This window comes from Danio rerio, chromosome 17 (assembly GCF_052040795.2).
Source record: "Danio rerio strain M-AB ecotype USA chromosome 17, GRCz13ab, whole genome shotgun sequence".
Classification (NCBI taxonomy): domain Eukaryota; kingdom Metazoa; phylum Chordata; class Actinopteri; order Cypriniformes; family Danionidae; genus Danio; species Danio rerio.
In genome coordinates, this window is record NC_141037.1 from 41,329,790 (window position 1) to 41,354,731 (window position 24,942).

General features: G+C 34.9%; 1 long non-coding RNA gene across 2 annotated transcripts; it reads right to left on the reverse strand.

Annotated features, from left to right (window-relative positions):
* Window positions 1-217: 217 nt before the first annotated feature.
* Window positions 218-21,488, reverse strand: LOC141378450 (uncharacterized). Of its 2 annotated transcripts, none has more exons than XR_015513695.1 (5): window positions 21,423-21,486; window positions 20,977-21,016; window positions 20,814-20,866; window positions 19,668-20,658; window positions 218-1,030 (listed from the first exon to the last, which is right to left on the reverse strand). It is a non-coding gene; the product is annotated as an uncharacterized LOC141378450 (long non-coding RNA). The 2 variants fall into 2 exon arrangements; XR_015513694.1 differs by lacking the exon at window positions 218-1,030 and adding an exon at window positions 10,211-10,809 and having other exon boundaries at window positions 21,423-21,488.
* Window positions 21,489-24,942: the final 3,454 nt, after the last annotated feature.

A 24,942-nucleotide genomic window follows, 5' to 3' on the forward strand; every position in this document is an offset into this window, starting at 1 on the left:
TACAGAGAAAAAAAAATATCTATAGAGCAAGAGTGTTTTCATTTTCAATACATTTTTCATATCAATTAAATTATTTAGTCTTTTCAGGGCTAATTTATTTATTTTTTTTGGAAGCAACTTGAAATGTTATTAATATTAGCTCCAATTTAAATGTTTATTATTTATTTGTATATCAAATTGTTTGTACATTTGATGATTTTTTTTTTTTTTTGTTGTTGATTTAGGCTTTAGTTTGTGGGAAGTGTTTTAGGTGAAGTGTGCTACTTGTTAGTTAGTTAGTTAGTTAGTTAGTTAGTTAGTTAGTTAGTTAGTTAGTTAGTTAGTTAGTTAGTTAGTTAGTTAGTTAGTTAGTTAGTTAATTTGTTTGTTTGTTTGTTTAGTTGTATGTTCATTATGACATGTTGTACTCTATTTGTTTAATGAAGTTTTAAGGGACCCCCTCGGAAATGAGATGATTCATCTCAAGGGGCTATCCTATTTAATAAATTAATTATAAAATATATTCAAAACTCTAATTCAAATTTTGAATGCTAGGACCCCATACCAAGAATTGCTTAGGGCCCCCAAATCAGTAAGTCAGCCACTTCCTCCTTAGTTTCATTTCTAATTTGATGAGAAAGCCAGGGAGGATGACCTGAAAGTTCTGAAAGTTACAACATGTTTTCATAGTACGTCAAGTCTTTTATCTCATAAGATCAAGGAAGATTAGATTTCTCATAGAGCCCCTGTAACCACAAGACAAAAACGAGAGTTATTTCATTAAGGAGGTTAATTAAAAGTATATTCAGGTCCTTATGATCCTAAACCCCAAATCAACTGTAGAATTACTCAAAAAGTGAAGGAGAGAATATAGCCACCCACCTCATAAAAAACTCTCTCTTTCTCTCTCTCTCTCCGACTCTTCCTCCATAATCTTACCCAGCTCTCCTTAACTTCACCTTTATTCTCTCTTGTTTTATCTATCTGTCTGACATGATCGACAGCAGGTTCTGGGGGGTGGAGAGTGGGAATGCTGATTATCTGGGTTGAGCTGGAACAGTAGAGAAAAAAGTGCAAATGTCAGTGAAACTGTCTGCTTCATTTACCCAGGACCAAAAAAGTGGCTTATTACAAAAGATTGATTCAGGATAGAGCTCTCGGGAGACCTTGAGGACCTGCAATGAAGGAAACAGGACTTCATACAGTCGAGTCAAGCATCCTAATAGAACGAATTATGTCTCCATTGTAGGAAGAAACTCAACTTTTTGTGCCTTTGATCTAAAGCTAAGTGGCACTGAGGAAAGGGAAGAAATTAAAGAGATTAGTTTGCCTAAAAATGAAAACCCTATTCTTTTCTCATTCAACGTCATTCCAAACAAGATAATGTGGCTCCTTCCTCATATGTCATCATTCTGTATGACACATTTTGTATGTGAAAAGCAGGCTATTTTGAACAAATGTTAATTACATGCTGTCATGTGACTCAGTAGAATCTCAATAGACTGAACAATCACAGACCTAAAATAAACATCATAGTACATCATAGTGTGAGCGAATTTGAATGGAACAGTACTCGAACATTTCCTGCAAGTCATCATTCTCTTTTTGTGTGTATTTGAACAATTAATTATGCACTCATGTAAATCAAACAAATAAACTAAAATCTCATGAACAAGTTTGAGAATGTTTGTGTATATGTTTTGTGTATCTATTCCTTTGTAACAAAACACCATGCCAAATGATTTACTACATATTTATGTCTTAAGTCAATGGGGTATATGTACAGCTATTTTTCAGCCAATGATAAACTTTCGGTGAAATCTTAATGTAACTATTTTCAATTTTAAGGTTCCTTTTACATGTTGTAATGTAATTGCAATACATTTAGTTAAACAGACTTAGGGTGCTTTCACACCTAGACTTTTGTTCCAGAACCTGGCGCGTTCCCCCAGTTAGCACGGTTCGTTTGGCATGTAAATCCAGCAATCGTGCACTGATCCATGCCAAAACAATCGGTCCGAGATCGCCTGAATGAGATGGTCTCGGCTCGATTGAAATGAACTTTGGAGTGGATACGATCTGAACCAAGCTTTACCCCAGTGTATTATGGATTTGTAATAGGCATATACACGGCTATATGAAGAAACATGAATTTTCCTGCCCTGCTTCCTGCCGTGTGATCCCTAGTGTTTGTGTCATGTTCCCATTGGTCAACCTTGTCATGTGTGCTTCCTAGTGTGTGTATGTGTCATGCTCCCATTTATTTGTTCTGTCTTGTCTCTCGTGTTTCATTGGTTTACCTTGTCGTGTGATCCCTTGGTTAATATATAAACAGCCTCTTGTTTCATTGTACCTTGTCTAGATTTATATTACGTTGTTTTTCTGTCGGTAAGTGGTTTGTGTTTTCATGCCATGCGTTTATTTCTGGTTACATGTTTTGTTCATTCAGTTCACTGTAAATAAACTACACTTGGGTTCAGTTAAACTCGCCGTCAGCGATCATCCATTAATAAGAGCTGTTTATCCGCTAGGAAACCTGACCAAACAGCAGTATTTGTTATCTGTTATTTGTCTCTATAATGTAAAGCCTATAATGCATAAGTCAACTGCTATGAGAAAGTCTTACTTCTGATTTATATTTGGTGACTGTGTTTGTGGGTGTCACCATTCAAAGTTAAAGCTCAACTTTTTACTTGTGAAGTCTTATTGCTCATCGTCATAAATTAAAATAAGGACATGTGACAGCTGAGCGGAACTCTGCAAATAAACCATGAAACTCTGACCAATGTGAGGAAATTTTACTCGCATGTGACTTGTTTTAGCTCTTTTGGTCTGTTTAGAAACTTTGCCATGGGAAAGTGAACCGCACAAAAAAAAGTGCAACAATGTAACAATTTTATTGCCTGTTTTGGAACAAAAGAATTGATCCAGAGGCGTGAAAGCACGCTTCAGCATTCATTATGAATCTATTTTTGGTGCAAAGCTCCCAATCAGCTGTAAAAGTGTAATTTGTAGTTGTAAAGGATAGCCACAAATGTGTATCAGTTAATTTGTAATCGCAGAGCAAAAACTCCATTGAAAATATAGGGGTAAAGTAAACTGTCATATTTTAAAGTCATGGCGAGAGAAAATGGGATATAATAAGTCTGAGACCATCTTCTTAGCGTATAACTAACCGGCATTGAAGATCACAGATTTTTAAAGAAATCAGACATCGTAGGTGGCAGTTTTACAATGGATGAATTACTGGTTTGTAAACATTTAGGATGCTGACGAAGGGAGGTGGCAGTAAAAAAACGGGAGCGCTAGCATTTAAAGCAATGCAATGACATGTGATGTGGTACAGAGTTTGTTGTTGTCTTAGAAATTATATTGTTTACATATTATATATATTATTTACATAATGATTTCAGCCTATTATAACAGCTTGTCACCCAGTGATAAGCACAGTGATTCTGCAAAATTAACGATAATGTGAGCGTCGTTCGTCTGACATGTACATCTGTGACAGCAGCCTCCCAACGGATATTGGATAAGATGAAATGGCCAAGCATCCAGCCCCAAACTATCCCATTGAAACTCCAAGTGATTTTAACAAGAGAGAAATTAAAGGCCTAACATTTTGGATCCCAAAATTATTTTCTGTGTGGTTATGTGCAAGAAAAAATGTTCCATCATTACCAGATTCAAAATTTTGTAGTGCTAAAAACCGAGGTTCTCCCTAGCCAACGACAAGGAAAGAAGACGGAACTGTACAAGGCCTGGATAATTAATTATCAACAAGCAAAACTGCATTCTGACAGTGAACTGCACCTGTATGGCAGGGTATGTGAACGTACATTTTCCCGTTTCATTCTTAGCATTCAGTGTTCGTAATTTAATTAACCATATTTCACTGTTTTTGCCAAAACCATGGCTGCAATCAAAAATGAGTAATGTGTATGATTCAGCATAGCGAAACTTACCTGATATGAAATGAGAACTGCAGAGTGCAGCATTTTTAATTAGGTCACTTCATTAAGCTCCCTTTGAATTTAGCATCCTACTGCACAACACGACATGTTTGCTATTGCAACGGTCTCTTCTGCAACCGGGAACCCGTGTGACGTCATGTGTGACGTAGGTTGATAATTCGTCTATAGAAAGACCACCAGAAGCGAACCGAAGGCTGGCTGGCTGAAATTAAAAGACCATGTGCATATACCCCATTATGGTATAAAAGGTCATTTTTATATCCTCATTTGATTTTTTTATTTGTCGTAATTATTTTATTTCAAAAATACAATTTAGAATTATTGTTTTGTGTCTCAAAAAAAGAAAAGAAATAAAAACATAAAAAATTGACGTTTTGTCATAATTATGGCTCCTCTTTTAATCTTGAATCATTAAAAGTCATAATTATGACAAAAAGTTATAGCCGTGTCTAATAATCATAACTCTTGCTTTAAGTCATAGTTATCATTTTTCAAAACATTAAATGCTGCTGAAAAATATGGCTCTGGATCTAAGTCTTTTAAATGAATATGATGTAAAGCACCCAGCTATAAATGTGCATGCATGAATAAAATTACAGTGTTGTTTATTGCTGGATGGATTACTCTGTTAAAGCAAAGAACATCTTTCATATTTCAGAGCGTGTAGTAAGAAGCATACAGCTTGACACCGATCTCACACATTTTTTTTTCCTCAAGACTGTCAGTTTACGAGTCCTGGAATACAGTTCAATATTGACCTTTCTTGGAGAAAACGGCTATTCATACTCTCATGCATACACTCACGAAAAACACTGTTTGCATCTTATGTCTCTGCTTTTGCAAAATCGCTACATGTTCCTAAATATTCATCTACAATGGACAAACTGAATGACTCATCGTATGTTTGGATATTGCTGAATTCTCAAATAATTGCATGCCAACAACAGCTTTAGAAATATATTTATTGGGAAAAATTGTGATGTGTTCTTGTTTTACCCACACTATCTGTTAAAAGTTTTGTCGCTTATCCAAGTTTTAGGAACAACAAATAGTAACTTGACTTCTAGTTAATTATAAGCATCAGAAGTGCCTTATATGAAAGACAAATGCCTCTAGATTACACTTATTTTACCAAAATAAAATAAGATCATGCCTTGATTTTGAATTATTGAACTAGGACAGTAAGGTCTTGTTACTTAACAGAAATAATGTACAATATAGAATATCAAGTCATGGTGCAGTGAAAAAAGAATAATTATTGTGCATGACTTACATGAGGGTATAACTGCATTAATACATCTCTGCAATGACTCAAATAACGTATTAATAAAGTCATCTGGAATGTCAAAAAAGCAATCTTGCAGGACTCCCAGAGTTAATCAAGATTCTTTGGATTGATCTTTAATCCCTCCTCATTCATCTTACCCCATACATGCTCAATAATTTTCATGTCTGGTGACTGAGCTGGCCAATCTTGGGACACCTTGACCTTCTTTGCATTCAGGAACTTTAATGTGGAGGCTGAAGTATGAGAAGGAGTGCTATCCTGTTGAAGAATTTTCCCTCTCCTGTGGTTTGTAATGTAATGGGCAGCACAAATGTCTTGATACCTCAGGCTGTTGATGTTGCCATCCACTCTGCAGATCTCTCGCTTGACCCCATACTTAATGTAGCTCCAAACCATGATTTTTCCTTCGCCAAACTTGACTAATTTCTGTGAGAATCTTGGGTCCATGTGGGTTCCAATAGGTCTTCTGCAGTATTTGTGATGATTAGTTCATCAACCTTCTGCCACTTTTCCAAATGACCAACTAGTAATTACTGCTTTTACAACTGGGATTGACGACAAGACTTTTGTCAGGTAGTGTATGCCCGTGTGAATATGATAAGTGTGAAAAGGAATAAAAGTTGTTGTTGTCATACTGCTCCACTGCTCTCATTTCAACTAGAAACTGCAGTCAAACATATGTTATTACACGTTTTTATAGTTTTACAAAAATGTAGGCTGATATGTGCATTTTCAAGGAGCCTGCATTGTGCTTTTGTGCTTTGTGTGTGGATAAAAGCATTTTAAGTTTTGAAATATTGATGAAATGGGGATCACAAAAAAGCTGATTCAATGGATTTCAAAGGATCTGAAAACACTTTTCTTACTATCCTCTGAGGTGTGTGTGTGTTTGTGCATGTGAGCTTCAGATTAAACCCTTTATTCATTCCTTTTCACAAATATAATTTGTTCCGTTTACCATATGCTTTAAATATGTTATGTTGTAACTGATGCACCTACATATTTAGCGTTGCCTTTGGCCTGTGTTCCTTCATGTGGTTTGAATACTCACATGTCAAAGTGTCAATTGTCACACCTCTTCTGTTACTCAAATATGCTACTAATTGGCAATCAATGAGCTATGCTTGCAATCTCTGAGGTATGAAATTCCTCATACCATATTCAGAGTTTTATTAAAACCATAACAAGTAAACTAACACAAACTGTGTATTCCTCTTATTTGCATGTGCTTGTAAAATAAAAAATATCAGTTCTGTTGACGTCATCATGTTCATGTGCTAGAAATTGGCAATCAAAACAAAAATGTCAGACTAAAGAGCTCTATGTACAGATGAGTAGTATATTTGTGTCCACTGGTACGTTGCTGGCATGGCAGAGCAACCGTTTTCAATTCGTTCTTGTAGTAGTTGAGCATGAACACTCCCACACTTTATTATGAGATTGAAAGTGACACAAATAAATTGATTAGAGCAGCCAGGAGCTTCAGAAAAGTTGGGCATTTCTCGACTATGCAAATGTCAAGCAAAAAATTTTGGCCGACAACCAATCGCTGTGAAAAGTAGGCAAGGCAAGATGTTGGCGGAGAGCAAGTGTTTGTGGACTATGCTAAAATCAATTGTTGGCTACTAAAAGAACATATTCTTTCAAACTTTTCACAAACATATTGAAGCATGTATGCCTGTATGTTTATTCATTGATTCATCAATAGCCCCCAGCTAGGGGCCGTTCACATATCACATTTTTATCTCTTTATTGATTCTAATGGAGAGCAGCTTATGAGCACAAATAGAAACCCAACCAATCATCTTTACACTTTAACAGAATATACAGATTTCAGTAATAACTAATTACCTCATAAAAACGCAAAGTCACCCAAACACTGCAGTGCTTTTTAATTCCCTCCATAAATAAAACTTGTATCAGAGCTGCAGCAAGGGTTTGTCTGTTGTGGATTCTCTAAGAGAATAGTTGATCGAACCCAGAAGTACATTAAAATTGGTGAAGTAAGTGACACTCCACTAAGTTTTAGATGTGATATGTGAACAGACTCTTCCAGTGACATTAATAAAAGGCCAGCTATTTATAATGCAGTGTTTTAGTGGTTTTTACAGATACAGCTGAAGTCAGAATTATTAGCCACCCTGAATTATTAGCCCCTTATTTATTTTTTTCCTCAATTTCTGTTTAATGGAGAGAAGATTTTTCTCAACACATTTCTAAACATAATAGTTTTAATAACTCATTTCTAATAACTGATTTATTTTATCTTTGCCATGATGACAGTAAATAATAGTTTACTAGATATTTTTCAAGACACTTCTATAAAACTTAAAGTGACATTTAAAGGCGTAACTAGATCAATGAGGTTAAGGCAGGTTATGGTAATTAGGCAAGTTATTGTATAATAATGGTTTGTTCTGTAGTCTATCAAAAATATATATAGCTTAAAGGGGCTAATAATTTTGTCCTTAAAATGGTGTTTAAAAAATTAAAACTGCTTTTATTCTAGCCAAAATAAAACAAATAAGATTTTAACTTGAAGAAAAAAACATTATTAGACATACTGTGAAAATGTCTGTGCTGTTATACATCATTTGGGAAATATGTAAAAAATAAATAAATCAATCAATAAAAAGAAGGCTAATAATTCTGACTTCAACTGTATGTGTGAAAATGGAGGATTTTGATAATATTGTTTTCTGTATGCAAATTTTTTACCATAAAACGTATCACTTGTTTAAACAGGTTTTTTTTTTTTTTTTTTTATCAATACCTGTAAAAAGACTGTTTAGCATATTTGGTATACTTCAAACTAAATAGAAGAACAAACTGAAATACTGAAAGTTCAATGAACAGTTCATGTTGAGTTTGTTTCTGAAGTTCGAAAGGAGAAAAGGAGAACAACATCCAAAACAACAACACTAAACATATGAGTACACTAAAGAATTATGTATCAGAGCTGGTGAAGCAAAGTTAATTTTCACAGCCCATTTTTCATTTAGTCATAAGTCTTCTTAAGTTATTCCATTTTAGCTTTTATATTTTAGTGTTCTGAATTATTTTAGTCTTAGTCTAGTTTTAGTTCACTACATTTCTGTAGATTAAAGTCCACTAAATCTACTCTAGATCTATAGTTGACTAAAATATATTTTGTTTAAGTTAAGTGGAATTTAATTAAATATTGTATACATTTATTTACACAAAATATGCAAACTTAAAATGAAATAAAACAGTTTATTAAAATATGGAATGTAGCTTTCCATTGAATACCAAAAAATAGATATGCATTGTTTATTTATATCGTAAGTAAAATATAAAGTTATGTGTCGGCAATCAATCCACATGTAAGAACAGTAGCCGTCTGAAAATGCAGGATTGGTACAATTATTTAGCAAACTCTTTATTTTAACATGGTAATCTACTACAATTTTTAACCAGTCTGTTGAACAGTTACATGCCATTACGTCTTTGAAAGGGTTTAAAATAGCAAATTAATAGTTTAAGATGTAAGTGAATCTTCTTTTTCTCTCAGCTGTTTTCATTTTATAGTCTTTGTTATAGTTTAATCAGATTGACATCCTTTGTAATCGCATCCTGTAATCGCATCCCGCGTCTACTGTGGACCAGTTACTTTCAAATGTGTGTGTGTGTGGGACATGCATTACACACCAAGATTAATTCTGATTAGATATTTTTTTAAAAACGTCCCTTAATCATATTCTTGTCTCGTTTTATTTAGTCAACAAATATATCAGTATATTAGAGGTATCACTTCAGTACGATTGAATAAGTTGTACAGCATTATAGTAGGGGTATCACTTCAGTACTATTGCAGTAGTTGTACTAAAGTTGTACTGTAGTAGTAATTCAGTTGAATTGCAGTAGTGGGACTGTATTTGTACTGTAGTAATGCTTTAGTTGTATTGCAGTAGATGTACTGCAGTTGGTTGTATTGTGGTACTTCATTTGTATTGCAGAAATACTGCAAAATACTTAACACAGTTTTTTTTTTTTTTTTTGTGTGTGTGTCCTAAAAACTGCAGTAATTTTTTGTAATGGTACTTCCACGTGGGGGACTTGGGTTAATCAAAAACCATAAATTATCTTTCAGCCTTTGTTTGAACTATGTTTAAACTTAGAACTTTGTTTGAAGTATATCAAGCCCTTTATACAACAATTCATTTTATTAAAAGTTAATTTTGAGTAACTTACATTTTAGATCAAATATTGTTCATTTTTCCAATGCCAATAGAAGCTCAAATAAAGTGATGGATTGGCCATTGAACCTTCAACACATGCGATAGAATTCATTTCCTTATGAAAGTTTTTTTTTTTTTTTTGCCGTTTTTTTTTTTTGCAGGTCATTTAATCAAGAGATTAAATATAAAAATAGTCACTAGTTCAATCAGCTGCATTTCCATTACCCATTAAAATGTGTGAAGTAAGAACCACATAACAATTGAAAAGGTGTAATTAAATCTGGTTATAATTAAAATCTGTTGTTTTAAGTTTTTTGAATGAAGTGTTAATTTAATAAGACATTGTTGTTTCAGAAAAAATCCCACCACTAATACACTCTGTCAGGAATGAGCAAATGAAGTGATACAAACAGTGTAAAAATTCCAAAGCTGTCTGCTAACTGAGTGACTGCTAATGCTGCGAACAGAAAAATGTTACCTGAAAGAGTGACAGTAGTCTAATGATGTTGGCATGCTAATTGTTCTTGGTTCTGGGTTTTAACAAAAAAGGTCACAAGTTCAGTCCCAAATTGGTGCAAACCCAGGAATAAAGTTAATGAGAGCACAATCTTTCTCCATCACCGCTGTGCCCTTCGCCCCCATTTAACCCCAGGTTACTCTGAAGGAAGACCACCCTTGCAATCAATTTACTGTTATTTTCAGTCAAATAAGAGCATATGTTTAAATGACAATTATACAGATAAGAGAATTATTAATATGTAATCCTGAGTGATTCATTAGTTTAATTTATTTTCTACTGCTAGAAGCATTGTCAACATTGTCAGAAAATGCTATACATATTTTTGTGTTAAGTACTTAAGGACAAACTGGCTGGAAGTAGAATTTTTTTGTGTGAGATCTACCGGCAATGCATGGAATGTTACCTCATAACATAGAGAAACACTGTACATGTTATAAATTAAAACAATTAAACAAAATATTAACACATACTAGTGAAACAGAAAATGTCATATAAATTCACAGAACATGATAGCAACTTACAAATTACATTACATACAAGTAAACAGTCTAGCATGGTATGTATTTTAATGTATAGATAGCAAGACATTTAATTACAAAAAAATAAAGGGGTAGAACAATGAAACTGAAACACTAAGAACAAAGTGTGAAGGCTTAATTAGCAAAATAATAGCACAGTTTACATTATGAGTGACATATTAAAGTTCAAAAGAGGACAAATTGTTGGTGTGTGTTTTGCTGGCACATCTGTGACCAAGGCAGCAAGTCTTTGTGATGTTTCAAAAGCCACGATTTCCAGAGTATTGTCAGCATAGCACCAGGACTGACGAACCACGTCTAACAGGAGTAACTGTGGACGCAAGAGGAAGCTGTCTGAAAGGGATGTCCAGGTGCTCATTCATAGGCTCATTCAAACATCATGAGGGAAACAGTCTGAGGTTCCACTTAGTTTAAAAAAAAAACTATTTGTGCCATTTGGGAAGCAGCTAGATGAGAAACAGGGGTGCCCGACCCGAGAAAACTCGATGGGTAAAAATGTTTTCCAATATGTAAATTTTTACTTGAGCTTTGTAAATATGTATCACACTTTGTAATGTGGGGCGACGCAGTGGCGCAGTAGGTAGTGCTGTCGTCTCACAGCAAGAAGGTTGCTGGGTAGCTGGTTTGAGCCTTGGCTCAGTTGGCGTTTCTTTGTGGAGTTTGCATGTTCTCCCTGCATTCACGTGGGTTTCCTCCGTGTGCTCCGGTTTCCCCCACAGTCCAAAGACATGCGGTACAGGTGAATTGCGTAGGATAAATTGTCCGGAGTGTATGAGTGTGTGTGTGAATGAGTGTGTGTAGATGTTTCCCACAGGTGGGTTGCGGCTGGAAGGGCTGCATAAAACATGCTGGATAAGTTGGCGGTTCATTCCGCTGTGGCGAACCCGGATTAATAAAGGGACTAAGCTGACATGAAAATGAATGAATAAATGAACTTTGTAATGTTGTTTTGCACTTCCCGGTCATCGAATGTTTGTACTACATTGACGATGCTTGTGAGCTGTGCCAGAGATGCCTCTAGATGGCATTTTTTCCATTAAAATAAGATTATTATTTACTTTAACATATTTAAATTCTGCTTATTTTATACTTTTCAAATAATAAAACATTGAAAATTAGTTTATATTGTTTCCAAAAGTTATTTCCACTTTTTTATAAGAATTAAAGTGGCTGTTTTTAAGCAATGTGTGTTTTAATTTTAGTAGTTCAACGTTGATGTTTAATAGATATTCATAGATAGTGTGTTTCCATCAATCATTTTTAAATCAATTATGCACCCTTTATTTAAACATCTCACAGCATATTTACTGTACAAAACTTGTAAGTGAACTTTGAGGCCAAAAAAATTAAATAAATATATAAATAAAATAATCGTTCATAAATCATGATCTAGTTAAAATGTTCAATTAATCGAGAATTAGATTTTAGGTCAAATTGTCCAGCCACATTTGACAGACGGACAGACAGACAGACAGACAGACAGGTAGATAGAGACAATCAGGCAGACAGACAAACTTTATAGGAAGAAAAGCCTAAGTGCAGAGCATCTCTTGCACTCGGCTTTAATTAAATGAATTTTGCAAGCACCATTTTTCTTTGTGGATGTTTCCCACGTCCTTTTACCCTTTTAGAGCATGAAGAAGATAAAGTAAGACAGCGCAAGGGAAAAAAAGAGGCAAATTATTTCTGCAGAGTCGCTGATGAACATGTGGCTGTCTGTTGTTATACTGGAGAAATATACACCCAAACACTATTAATATGGAAATAATGTGTGCCAACAGTCAGGTTTTTTAATGACTTATACAGCCATATAACATTTCTGAGCATTTTATAAATGAGACCCTGGAGACTTGTTTATATTTATGGATTCCATGCAGAAACATCACAGATTTATACCGATGGCATCAAGCTAAAAATATTTGAGATATTATCCAGCATGCCATCTTGAACAGCTGCAAAAGCAAAGGTGACAGGCGGCTTAATTGAGTTGTATTTTTCATATCTCAACATGGAAACATTTTAGGGGACACACATTCATCTTGCATGCCATGAAAAAGACTGACGGTAAATGAAGGCCAAAAGAGATTTTCTACGATCACAATGTGATATCAATTCTGAAAATGTACATGTTTTCAGCATTCTTCAAAATCTCTTCATTTTTGGTCAACATAACGTAAAAATTCAAGGATGCGTAAATGATGGCAGAATTGTCATTTTTGGGTGACCTATATCCCTTTCAAACATAAAAAGACATTAATTTCCCTGCCTTCTAACCCCATTTCAAAGACTGGTTCACAATATGTGTCTGAAAAGTTAGATAACCTTGTGACATTTGCAATATATTAGTATTATTTGTGTTATATAGTAAGTTTTATTTCCCACATCCCCACTATTTCCCAGAAATCACTTACTGCTTCCAAAAATATCTATAAAGATAACTTACAACAACTTTTGAATCCACACTAATGGACAATCATTTTCTATAAGCACATACTGAATATCTGTCATCTGACACTTTAAATTGCAGAGTGCATTGTGATTTTTAATGTTTTCTAGAGCAGCTCAGCTGGTGGTTTGCATACTTAAAATAAAAATTTAAATAAATTACATCAGTACAAACTTTCATCTACTAAATAATATTGTATTAATTGTGGCTCTCCTTTAAATAGCAGTTTAAAGAAACAAGAAGCTGTTTTATGGACAACAACATGGTTCTCTGCCTGGGGATCTTCAGCTCTAATTTTAAACAGCCCAAAGGAGAACTGTATTTTTTAGACACCGCTTTAAAGTAGCTCAGGAGACTTAATACATTCCCAATTATGCTTCCTTTTAAGTATCAACTTTGTCTGAGATGTTTCTTCCAAAATGCCTATGGGGAAATAAAAAATAGACCCAAATGAAACAATTGTTGACATACAGCAAGACCGTATGGAGCTGATGAAGTATCAGAGGAAACATGATGAGACACCGTTGTGTTTATATTAAAATCTTTTGATAGCAGACTCGGTATCTGTGAGCACAGAGCACAGAGAGACAATATTGATCTTCTCTGGAACTCTAAAGGTGAGTCTTTCTCTCTGGAGGAAAAGAATGAGGCAGATTTATGTAAAAACAGAAAAAGTTCAACATGTTCTTCGTTTATTGAAACTTGCTGATAGTACAATGAAGATATTAGAAATTTCTTTGGTGATTTTTCTTCTCTACGGTAGCTTGGATCGTTTAATATGTGAATCTTTAGTAAATTGAAAGATCTATATAGACTGTTTTACTAATATACTTACAATAAGTCACATTCAAATGTGTAACAGGACATCCAGCGCAGTGGAATGACATTTGTATTACTTTTATCTTCAGTTTTTAAAGCAACAATTCACCAAAAAATGAAAATTCTGCTATTGTTCACTCCCTTTCACTTGTTGCAAACCCATTTGAGATTTTTTCATCTATTGAACACATAATAGGATACTTTGAAGAATGTTTGAAATCGGTAACCACTGACTTACGAAATATTTGTTTTTGCTTCTACTACTGTTCTATCAGGTTTCCAGCATTCTTCAAAATATCTTCTTTTGTGGTCAACAGAATGAAACAATTAAAACAGGTTTGTAGCAAGTCAAGTATGAGTAAATAATTTTTCATAATTGGGTGAACTAAGATATAAAAAGACATTCATTGCCATGCCTTTTAAGCCCATTTCAAACACTGGCTCAAAAAGGGCGTCTGAAAAAAATGGCTCGTTTTCACTGACTGGTACAGTACGGTATGGTTCGGGTCGGTACGGATCACCTATTGTGTTATATAGGGACAGTGCTCCCCACAGGTTTGAAATATACTTGCAGTGGTAGCCAGATTGAAAAACACCATTTACTCACATCACATATATGGTCAGCTACACGAGACAAACAAAAGAATTACAGAAATAACATCATGAAATGACAGAAATAAAAGGAATAAAAACTGACAATATTCATTAATTCCTTTTCTTTTCGGCTAAGTCCCTTTATTAATCAGGGGTCCCCACAGCAGAATGATCCGCCAACTAAACCAGCATACAAATTATGCAGCGAATGCCCTTCCAGCAACCCAACACCGGGAAACACTCTTACATTCACACACATACAGTATGGCCAATTTAGCTTGCCCAATTCACCTGTACTGCATGTCTTTGGACCTGTGGTGGAAACCAGAGCACTCAGAGAAAACCCAAGCGAACACGAGCAGAACATGCAAACTCCCCACAGAAATGCCAACCGACCCAGCAGGGGCTTGAACCAGCAATCAGGGCCGGCCCAAGCCTTCAGGGGGTCCTAAGCAGGATTTTATTTGGGGCCCCCTTGGTGCAAACAATATGACAAATTATGGTCAATCCTTGATAATAAGGATAAGACTATAAATTTAAAACACACATTATCGATTTTATTCGCTGTAGCTGTGTTGCTTATATCATAAAATATATGTTTTAAGGCAATTCTAAATATTATTCTGCAGAAACAAGTTCCTCATGATCCAACTTTTTATATAACTACTTGCCACAAATCTAAATAATTAGACACAAAACATTAATATGGGCTGGCAGAAACAAAAGCAGCTGGAAGTAGCCAATAACAAACTTATTTTTATTATTATTCAGACACAAGACGCTGCCAAACAGTCAAACATAGTGACAATAAAGATACATTTTTTTTATTGGATATAAATGTTAATACTGAAAAAAATCATATTGTATTTTGTAGTTCAAATAACTTAACACATCTATTTAAATTAAAATCAAACTAAATCAGGTAGCATTTTCTAGACATACTCGCATATAAATCAAATTAGTAAATATGTACAAAAAATTTTCAGTTTTCAGAAATAATTCTAAATTAAGTGATTTTTTTTTGTAAAACAAATTAATCTGCCAATAAGATAAGTAAAATAATCTTATTTAAAACCTAAAACAATATTTTTATATACCCTAATTGACAGATTATTGAGCTTTTTTAATGAAAAATTCACATAATTTTGACTAAAAACCTGTCAAGAAAATGTTTATTGGTTTAAGAATTTTTAGATATTTGGACTAAAAATCACACAAAAACTATAAGAAAGAAAATCATTTTTGCAGTGTATTTATTTATTTATTTATTATGATGAATTTTTTTTTATATAAACACGCATTTATAGAATTGCAACAATGTAAAACAAGTGCACATCTGTCAAACAAGCTTAAAAATGCTGATGTGCAGAGAGGAGTGGATGACTGAGGAGAGCACATCTCTCACAGCAGCAAAATCTTAATTTAGTGGAATATGCATTTAAGAAAAAAAACTGCCAAAATAGTAATTTATTGCTTTCTAATTTTCTGTAAACTTAAAACACTTATTACAACTTGACCAACTAATTTTATGTAAACATGGAAACATTTTATGCTTAGCCCTGGTTTATTTTTAATAAAAAAATATGTATCCCCACTATTTTCAACTGATCAGAATGCTCTGAGAGGTGAGCACAGACTCCTCTAAGCACGTATGTTTTCAGCAGTGGAGAACATTAGTTATTTACTCATCTATTTAAGTTTTTTAATTCCCCTAATATTATTTTTTTTGCCAAAATACCATCTACAAGACTTTGACAAGGTTTGTAGGAGTCAAATAAACGCAAGTCCCTTCTAATTAAATGTTTATGTCCTATTGATATCTTTATATATTTTGGCGGAGGTTAAAAGTTTGAGCACATAGGAAGTTGCACTGGCCGCGGGCACGCGCGAGCGATATAGCGAAGTGAAAGCGCGTCTGTAACCGTACGTTCACACCGAAAGCGGCGAGAGCGTCCAAGGTCGCTCTGGCCGCCCTGGCGACAACACTCTCTGCATTCAGCTCCTGCAGCGAGAGCGTCAAAACTCGCTACATTGATCTCATATTTAAAGGAGCCGTTGCAGCATATCAGTTACATTCCTGCATAAAACATGTTTCCAGCGTGAAAATGTTGCGCACTTCTTATCAAATTCATACAACAATGGAAGATCAAGTTACGTGTGGTGTGGCTTTGCTCTATTTATCCAATATGTGTCCATATGTCTGAAATAGCAGCAGTACTGTTTTGTACTGTCACATCACGTGAGATTCCCGCTTTTTAAGATAAATTTATATAACATTAATGAACATCAGTAACTCGCCAGTAACTTATTTAATGTTCCTGTAGGAAAAAATTGTAAATAATTGGAAATCCAGCGACAGCAATAATCAAACCCTTGGGAACAACTGTGGTCGGAACCAAAGTTCACAGGTCTGTGTTCTCTGAACTGCTATCAATCGATGGACGTCTTCATTCTGATTGCTTGCCGCCAAACCGCGTCATAGCTCATTACCATAAAGTTGACTTCATTTCAACTCTCCTCGACGCTCACGCTGGCGAAGATGCGCCGCGCTGCTCCTCGCCGCCTTTCGCCGCCGGCTCTCATTGAAAATGAATGACTTCCGGCTACTTTGACGCTCTCGCCGCTTTCGGTGTGAACGTACGGTAAGAAAGAAACTAGTGGCAAATTCGGGGGAGCTGGATGTCTGAAACACACAAATACATCGGCCCAGCTTGGACAGAAGAAAGTGTCTGTATGCCTGAGATATTCACCATTGCAATGGCTCATCTCTCAGACTCAGTGATTTACATGACGCTGGTGTATGTCTAATGATCCGCCATTAATGGAAGCGCTACCTGGTGGCGGCTGGGTGTACTGTAGCTAAAGCGGTTATCTGCTGCAGTCGGTGTTGAAAACGGTGTGGCCACGGGGCCCTAAGCAGCCGCTTAGTTCGCTTATGCCTTGGGCCGGCTCTGCCAGCAATCTTTTGTGCTGTGAGGCAATCATGCTACCCACTCCGCCACCGTGCTGCCCCAACTGATAACATCTCTAAACAATATTATAATCACAAGCGTAGATTATAAATAAGGCAAATTAGTTGATCAACCATTTCTAATGGTGTACACATATTCTGCAACCAGTTTAGATGTCATTTTGTCCCCTCTGAGTATAGTAAAGTTTTTTAAGTCATTTAGATTTAAGAATGAATTATTTCAAGTTTATCTCGCTCTCACACAGTCAGCTGTGAAGCCAAGCAAAAGTAGGTTTAAATAAAAAGGTAATGTAAAAACACATACAATTAACAAACTTTCCAAAGCAAAAACCAAATTCCAGACATTAGGAGATTTAGAAACCCCAGCAGGATGCATTTTTAGTGCCAAAAAGGCAGGTCTCTGTGGGTACTCAGCATAAATGAGCACGCCCTTTTTGAATATTAATATTTTTATCCACTTCTCAGAGAATGAGGATAACATATTTAGGTGCTTTATGTTGGGTAATCTTACATCTTAAAGAAGAGAAATTTTTACTTTAAATTTAAACAAATTATTGCGTAAAAATAAATTACAAACTACAAACTTACAAACAAGTTTTTTTTTATGTTTGCTTGATTTTTCCTGTTTATTATAATGTTATTTAATATTTTCCCCCATATTAATTTGGGTGTACTCATTTTTAGACTGTGATCTTAAGTTGTTTTGTTAGACTAGTTTCAGTTTTAGCTTTGGTATCCTTTTTGTAGCATCCTATAGAAAATATAAATTTATTCTGTCAGGAATTTACTCATTTATTCAGAGCACTGTATAAATATATGATTTTTGATTAGTGTTTTTTGTCAGTTTCTCTATCAGAACAAGTTATCTGGTCTATGCTAACCTCTTAAATCTAGCCCCTGAGTGCATAGTAAAATGTAATATTGTGCATTTAAATCTCAATCTCCACACTAAACAGCAGGTGTAACCTTTGTAAACAAGAGAGCTCCTCTTTCTGCAGATAAACTGGAGAGATCTTTTAAGCAGCTGACTTCTGAAATCCAGGGCTCATGTGATGTTGCCAGTGCTGGGGCTGCATTTTTGTGCTAAACCCTGCTGTAGGCGACTGTATGAAAACTCAGTGGAGCTCTCTAACACCTTGCCGTCAGACAGAATTTAAATTTCAAAGCTGTATGCCCGCCAAATAAAGGTTGTGCTACCCACAAACTCTATTTTCTTTGCTTGAAAATGAAATTACTGCATTTAAATGGTTCCCTTGTGAAAATTAAACATCCCCTGAAAAGACTTGAAATACGCAGATTTGTCAATGTGTGATGTAATTTCAACTTTCAACTCAAACATGTAGACTGTGCGGGGCACTTAGAGTAGCCCCTGCCCTCTAACTAATAGCCAAAATGTTTCATTTGTATCAGCGCATCTGACCTCATGACAACCACAATCTGTTTTAGCAATGCTAAGTCTGTCTAAAAAATGCGACACACCAAGCTGATGACAAAAAGCTAGCCTCAACGAAAACCAACTATTGTTATTGCCTCTTGTCGGCTGTGTCTGGTCCCATCTGGACCAAAAAGCTGCCTGTGAACATACCAACTCAAAAGAGGCTGTTTTCTCATTCCACAAAGTGAAACTGTAACTTGTGATACACACATAGAAACTGCAAACAAAGCACCGTTCAGTACCATTATCACAGTCATTGTCACTCACCACAGAGAGATTCACTTGTACAAATGTCAATAATAATCCAGAATATTTGCAAATATTTGATCAATGCAGTGAAATTACGTCCAACTTCTTTGTGTTCCCTCTTGACTTGAATAGTTACTTGGTTTTGCCACTTCAGTTTTTGTTCTTGCATTCTTATTCATAGCTAAACAGCCAATTAGACAACTCTCTTTCTACTGACCGCTGAAGCCAATTCTACATGCTGAATCAGGCCAACTCACACTAATGTTAACCCAACAAGAGGCAATGTGAGGAAAACACCAAACAAACTACACTGTAAAAACCAACACATTCTCATTCCCAACTCGTCATATACTGATGCTTGGTCATAAACAAAATAAAAATTACATATTTTTAAAATAAGAAAACTGCGATAATAGGCGTAAATCAGGTTTAAAAAGTGTGTTGACATCTATTGGTAATTATACGAGCCTCCAGCATCTCCCTATGACGCCTCAGGCTCAGGTACAGATTCTATAGGCAATCCCTGCACGTCTAAATATGACGCTAAAGAGGTACCCTGCGTCAATAACTTACGCCGAGGGTTCCTGACCAAGCGTCGGTATATGACGAGTTGGGAGTGAGAATGTGTTGTAAAAACATGATTTGTTCACTCACCTTAACTTAGTAGACCCTTTTCACACTTCCAAGTTTCTCAGTAGCAGAACTCTTCATAGTTGGGGAAACTAGCACTGTGTATGTAATCTTATTTGCTGAAATTAAAAAAAAAAATAAAAAACTCCATGGTGATGTTATAAAGACTTTCCGAAAAAGGAAAAAAAAAATTGTGAGACTGATGGCGGCAGCCAGAGGACAGAGTAACGTCAAATTTACTGTCCTGTCTCAGACACTGTATTAGAAACCCCACTCAGTAGTGGTAATTTGTTTTTTGTAATTTAAAGCAAAAATGATATAATACATATACATACATTAACTTGCATTTTCAAGTTCACTGAACTTAATCTAGCAGACTTTCTCAATTAGAAACAGAACAGACAACGAAACATATTCCACATTTTGTTAAAGGTTTTCATTCCCAATTTAGCAATTACACAATATGTATTTACACTAGAGTTGTCATTATAATGTACTCTTTCTTATAATGTAATTTTTTACAAAAGTAATTGTAAAGTAATTTCAAGAGGAGAAACTAAATAACTGTAAATGTCTAAAATACACAACTCTTAAAAAGAAATGACAGCAGAGCTTAGAAGATTATAAAACCTGATCTCAACATCTTTATTTCAAAGTATTTTTAAGTATACTCTTTTTATTTTTTAATGTAATTGCACTGCAGATATCTGCTCTAATGTTCATCAACAGCTTCTGATTTTCAGGATTTATGCCTCTGTTTGGCTCTTCTTCAGAATTTGTGTGCTGTATAAATATGCCAAACATTAAAAAATCTTTACATTGCAAAATCCTAAACACTAAAGCTGAAGGACATAAACACAACATGAGTACAACAACTCTTATACAAATCATTACTTGCGTGATGCCAGTGCTTTAGCTTTTAGTGTCGCATTACAATTAATTGATTGGTTGTAGTGAAACTTGCAGCTTCACATAATTTATCAACACGAAATGCCCCACACTGCTTGACGTTTTCCTATGAAGAAAGAAAAAAAAACAAATCTAAAACATATTTAATAAATAGTGTACACAATCAAGCTCAGAGTAATCACTAAATCTTTGAAATATAAATTAAAATAATAAAAATATTTGTTTACTGTATTCATATGACAGGAGATATTTTAATCTCACCTGTAGTAAGTCAGTCTTTCTCTGGGAATGTGCCGCAACCTTTGAGAAAATGGCTGAGAGAAAATGAGAAAATGAAATTTATGTGATTTTTTTTTTGTAAATATTTTTCTTTATTATTAGTCTACTGTAACCATGCGAAAAGAGATGTTTAATAAAATCTCACCTGTTGTAAATGAATCTGGCCTCTGGGAATGTGCTGCAACCTTTAGAATGAGAAAATCACATCTGGGTAAATTATTATGAATATTTGTTCTTAAATATTTGACTACTGTACATTTATGAATGAAAATAAAGGTAAAATCGCATCTTTAATAAGTCAGTCTGCTCTCTGGCAACAACCTTTAGAATGAGAAAAGTACATTTAAGTGATTTACTTATAATATTTTTCTAGTGTATTTTATAATGTACATAAATAGAGATCCATTAATATCTATATTAAAAATACCTGTAGTATATTAGTCAGGGAACTAGAAAAGTAAAATTTTTAATATATATTGAGATATTTAAATTCAAATCTAAAACAAACTTTATTAAACATTATAAATGTGGCCAAACTCCTCAAGAATAAGCAAAGGTCTAATAACACAATTTTGTAGAAGCATTACTTACCAAAAATGTGATGATTGAACAATTAAAAAATGGTGAAAAATATCTGTCTGACTTCTTCTGGTGTTCAACAGGCAGTTAGCAAACTGACTTTATAGTGCACATTCTACCACCTGCTGGATTGGAAGTATGGGGTGCAACTTAAAGGAAGCTGGTTCAACATGTTTTTAAGTTGAGTTGACAATACTACATACTAGTTGAGACAGTGAAAACTTACCAGGCTAAGTTGAATTAACAACTTTGTTGTGTCAACTTACAAAATCATGTTGAAAAAACAAAATGCACAATAATTTTTTTACAGTGTACCCTGACATGCTCAAATGGCTAAACATTATTTTGGTGTGTCCCACTTAAACTGTTTCTTTACTCTAAAATACCAACGCAATCTCACGACAATTTGTAACTTTTTCATTTAGTGGCCAATTTGTATGAATTCGTACGATCAGGGCCGGAGTGGGACTCCTTTTCAGCGCTGGAGTTTCAAGCCTTAGACCGGCCCACCTCAGTTCACGACTGACTATATTAAAATAACATCATTTCGAATTCACTTTCTAATTACACGATCACGTATTTTTCAAGATAACAGCTGCTTTATAAGTTTAAATGTTCAACAACTTAAACAGTATTATATGTCTTAACAATAAAAATTAAAAAAATAAATAAATAAATAAATTCATTTAGATAGGTAAGGATCAAACTCGGGTCCTGTAGTGTGACAATGCAACGTGCTGACCACTGGACCACAATGGCACTAACAATGTAACTATCTCTATTGACTACTTAATCTTTGTCTCCCCTTTCTAGATTTCTGATCAATTTATGTCAGATTTATTATTTAGTGAATCATCTGATTTTCATTGACCAGGAGTAATATTCATTAATATTAATTATTCGAATTCTTATATTCACTAAGGTGCCACTGTTTGGGGTCGAATAATAGTTACGTCATCATTAACCTGCAGGCTGCATTTTGCTCACGGGGCTGCGAGAAAATAAATAAAAAGCGCGGAGCTGCAGCAAAATAATGAATAGAAAGAGTGAGGCTATGGTCAAATAAATAATAAAATGAAAAAAAGTGCGACAGCTGAGAGTGCAAGCAGCTAGGGACACCGGCCCTCGTGGCCAAAAAACGGACCGTCCACCGGGAATTCTCCCGGTCCTCCCGATTAGCCAATCCGGGCCTACGTACGATCTAATTTATACAATTTTGTGCGATTTGCTTGTCACCCCATGACGGTTGGGGTTAGGGGTGGAGTTAGGTGCCACACCATCTTTTTAAAATCGTACATTTTCGTACGACTGAACTTGTACGATTTTACAAGAATTTGCCACTAAACTGACAAAATGTAAAATAATTACGTTTCCTCGTGAGATCAGGCTGAAAATACAGCATGCAGTGTGTAATTTGGAGGGGTCTAATATGTACCAGTGCAGACTGTGTGTGTGCTTGGGCTTTAGCAGTTTGTGTGACATTAATGAGAAACCGTTCATTCACCCACTGGAAAGCATATCTGAATATATTATCACCTGTATAGTGCACTATTTGTGCCGTTATCCATATAGAAATGTTTAAGTGTGAATGTCCTAGTTGGCTGCATGCTGACTTTGTATATGCCATGCATATCTCCCCTTGGGGTTTGCTATGAATACTGTATAGAAGTGCATTTCAGCATCCCCTTTTCAGGTTTTTCCTACCTTGTTATGACTGATAAACGTGGAGGACTTCAGATCAACACTGTCTTGGATACTATTTTTAGTCTGAATGCCATAACATCAGAATAAATGACATTTCAGCTGCTTAGGAGGTGAAACTATATCCTACTAAAAAACATTTGAGATCATGGGTGAGAAATTGCAAGCTCAGACCTATCTTCGAAATGTGAAGTTTGAATTTGGTTTGGAGCTCTCTATAGCTGACTTTAACCATATGGTTTTACTTCAATTACATAAAAAGGTTTTTTGTAGTTTAGCCATGCTATAACAAATATGTCTATGGTTTTATGAATACACTTTGACTATCAATTCACCAAAAGAAAAAAAAAGTATGCCATAAGCTACTCTAAAAAAAAAGAAGTAAGAACACAAAAGTGCTCTTGTGATAAGTTATAGATTATTTAGGTGTAATATTCTAAATTAGCCTACCCATATTTTTGGAAAACAAAACATGGCTTTTTTAAATACTTACAGGTTCAGTTTGCTGAAGCGCCGTTTCTGTGTGAACAAGTACTGCCAAATCCAGACTTTATGATTAGGACCAACAGCCTTTTAACAAAAAGGCCCACACCGCCATCTGGTGGTCGTGTTTGAGTATTCATGCGTTGTAGCAGAACTGAAACCTGCGTTCAATCTTTCTGAAAATTTTGAAAGTGAACAAGTGCATTAATGTCTTCGACTGACTCTATTATTACCAGATGAGAAAATGACAAAGTGTAGCTGACAAAGCAATTTCTTTCTCCTTTCACATGGACCTCCCCTCTGAATGAGATGACAAGACAATTACGGCCCCAAGATTGATCTTTCAAAAGGCTCTTCACTTCTTCCATAATTACATCCTTGATATGAGGTCTAATGAAGATATTGTCAAGCTTGCAATGTAGTTAACATGTGGGAAAGAAAGAAAGAAGGTCCTCCAACAATTTCTTTTCATGTCTTTGTTTCTTTAGATGCTAAACTGTCTTTCATTCATTAATTTATTCATTTTCCTCTGGCTTAGTCCCTTATTCATCTGGGGTTGCCACAGTGGAATGAACCACCGATACTGTATTTTTGTATAGCCTATATTATTTTTCTGTTAGATGGATCTGCATGTCGTTAGAAACAAAAAACAAGGAAAGTTACTTGAATGACTCTATTAATTCTACTAAAATACTAAATAATCTAAATAAATATTCCCCCTTCCCACCCCAAAAAAAAATTTAAAGGTATTAATTAATTAATCAATATTTTTTCTTGTGTTCTGTAAATGGACAAATGAATAAAAGTGAACAATAAGGCATCTGCCAATGATTCTAGACTCTTTAAAAACACGTTTCAAAATACAATAAGGAAAATACAGAATGCTTTGTATACATTCAAAGGGAGAGTTCAATCAAAGAATTACAATTTTCTGTCATTGTTGGCCTCACCATTTACATGTTTTTAATCATTTGCAAGTTTCTTTCTTCTTTTTAAGACAAAAGAAGATATTTTTAAAATGTCACAAACCTGTAACCATTGGCTTTCATGGTATTTGTTTTCCTACTATGGAAGTCAATTTGAGATTTTTAGCTTCAAAATAGCTTTTCACCAATAGAAACAAAGGGTGGCGCAGTGGCACAATGGGTATCATTGTCACCTCACAGCAAGAAGGTCGCTGGTTCAAGCCTCTGCTGGGTCAGTTAGCATTTTTGTGTGGAGTTTGCATGTTCTCCCTAGGTTCCCGAAAAGAAAAATGAATGAATGAATGAATGAATGAATGAATAATAGAAAGAAACTAAAGAAATTACAACAAATTAAAGTGTGAGTAAATTTCCAGTTTTTGGTG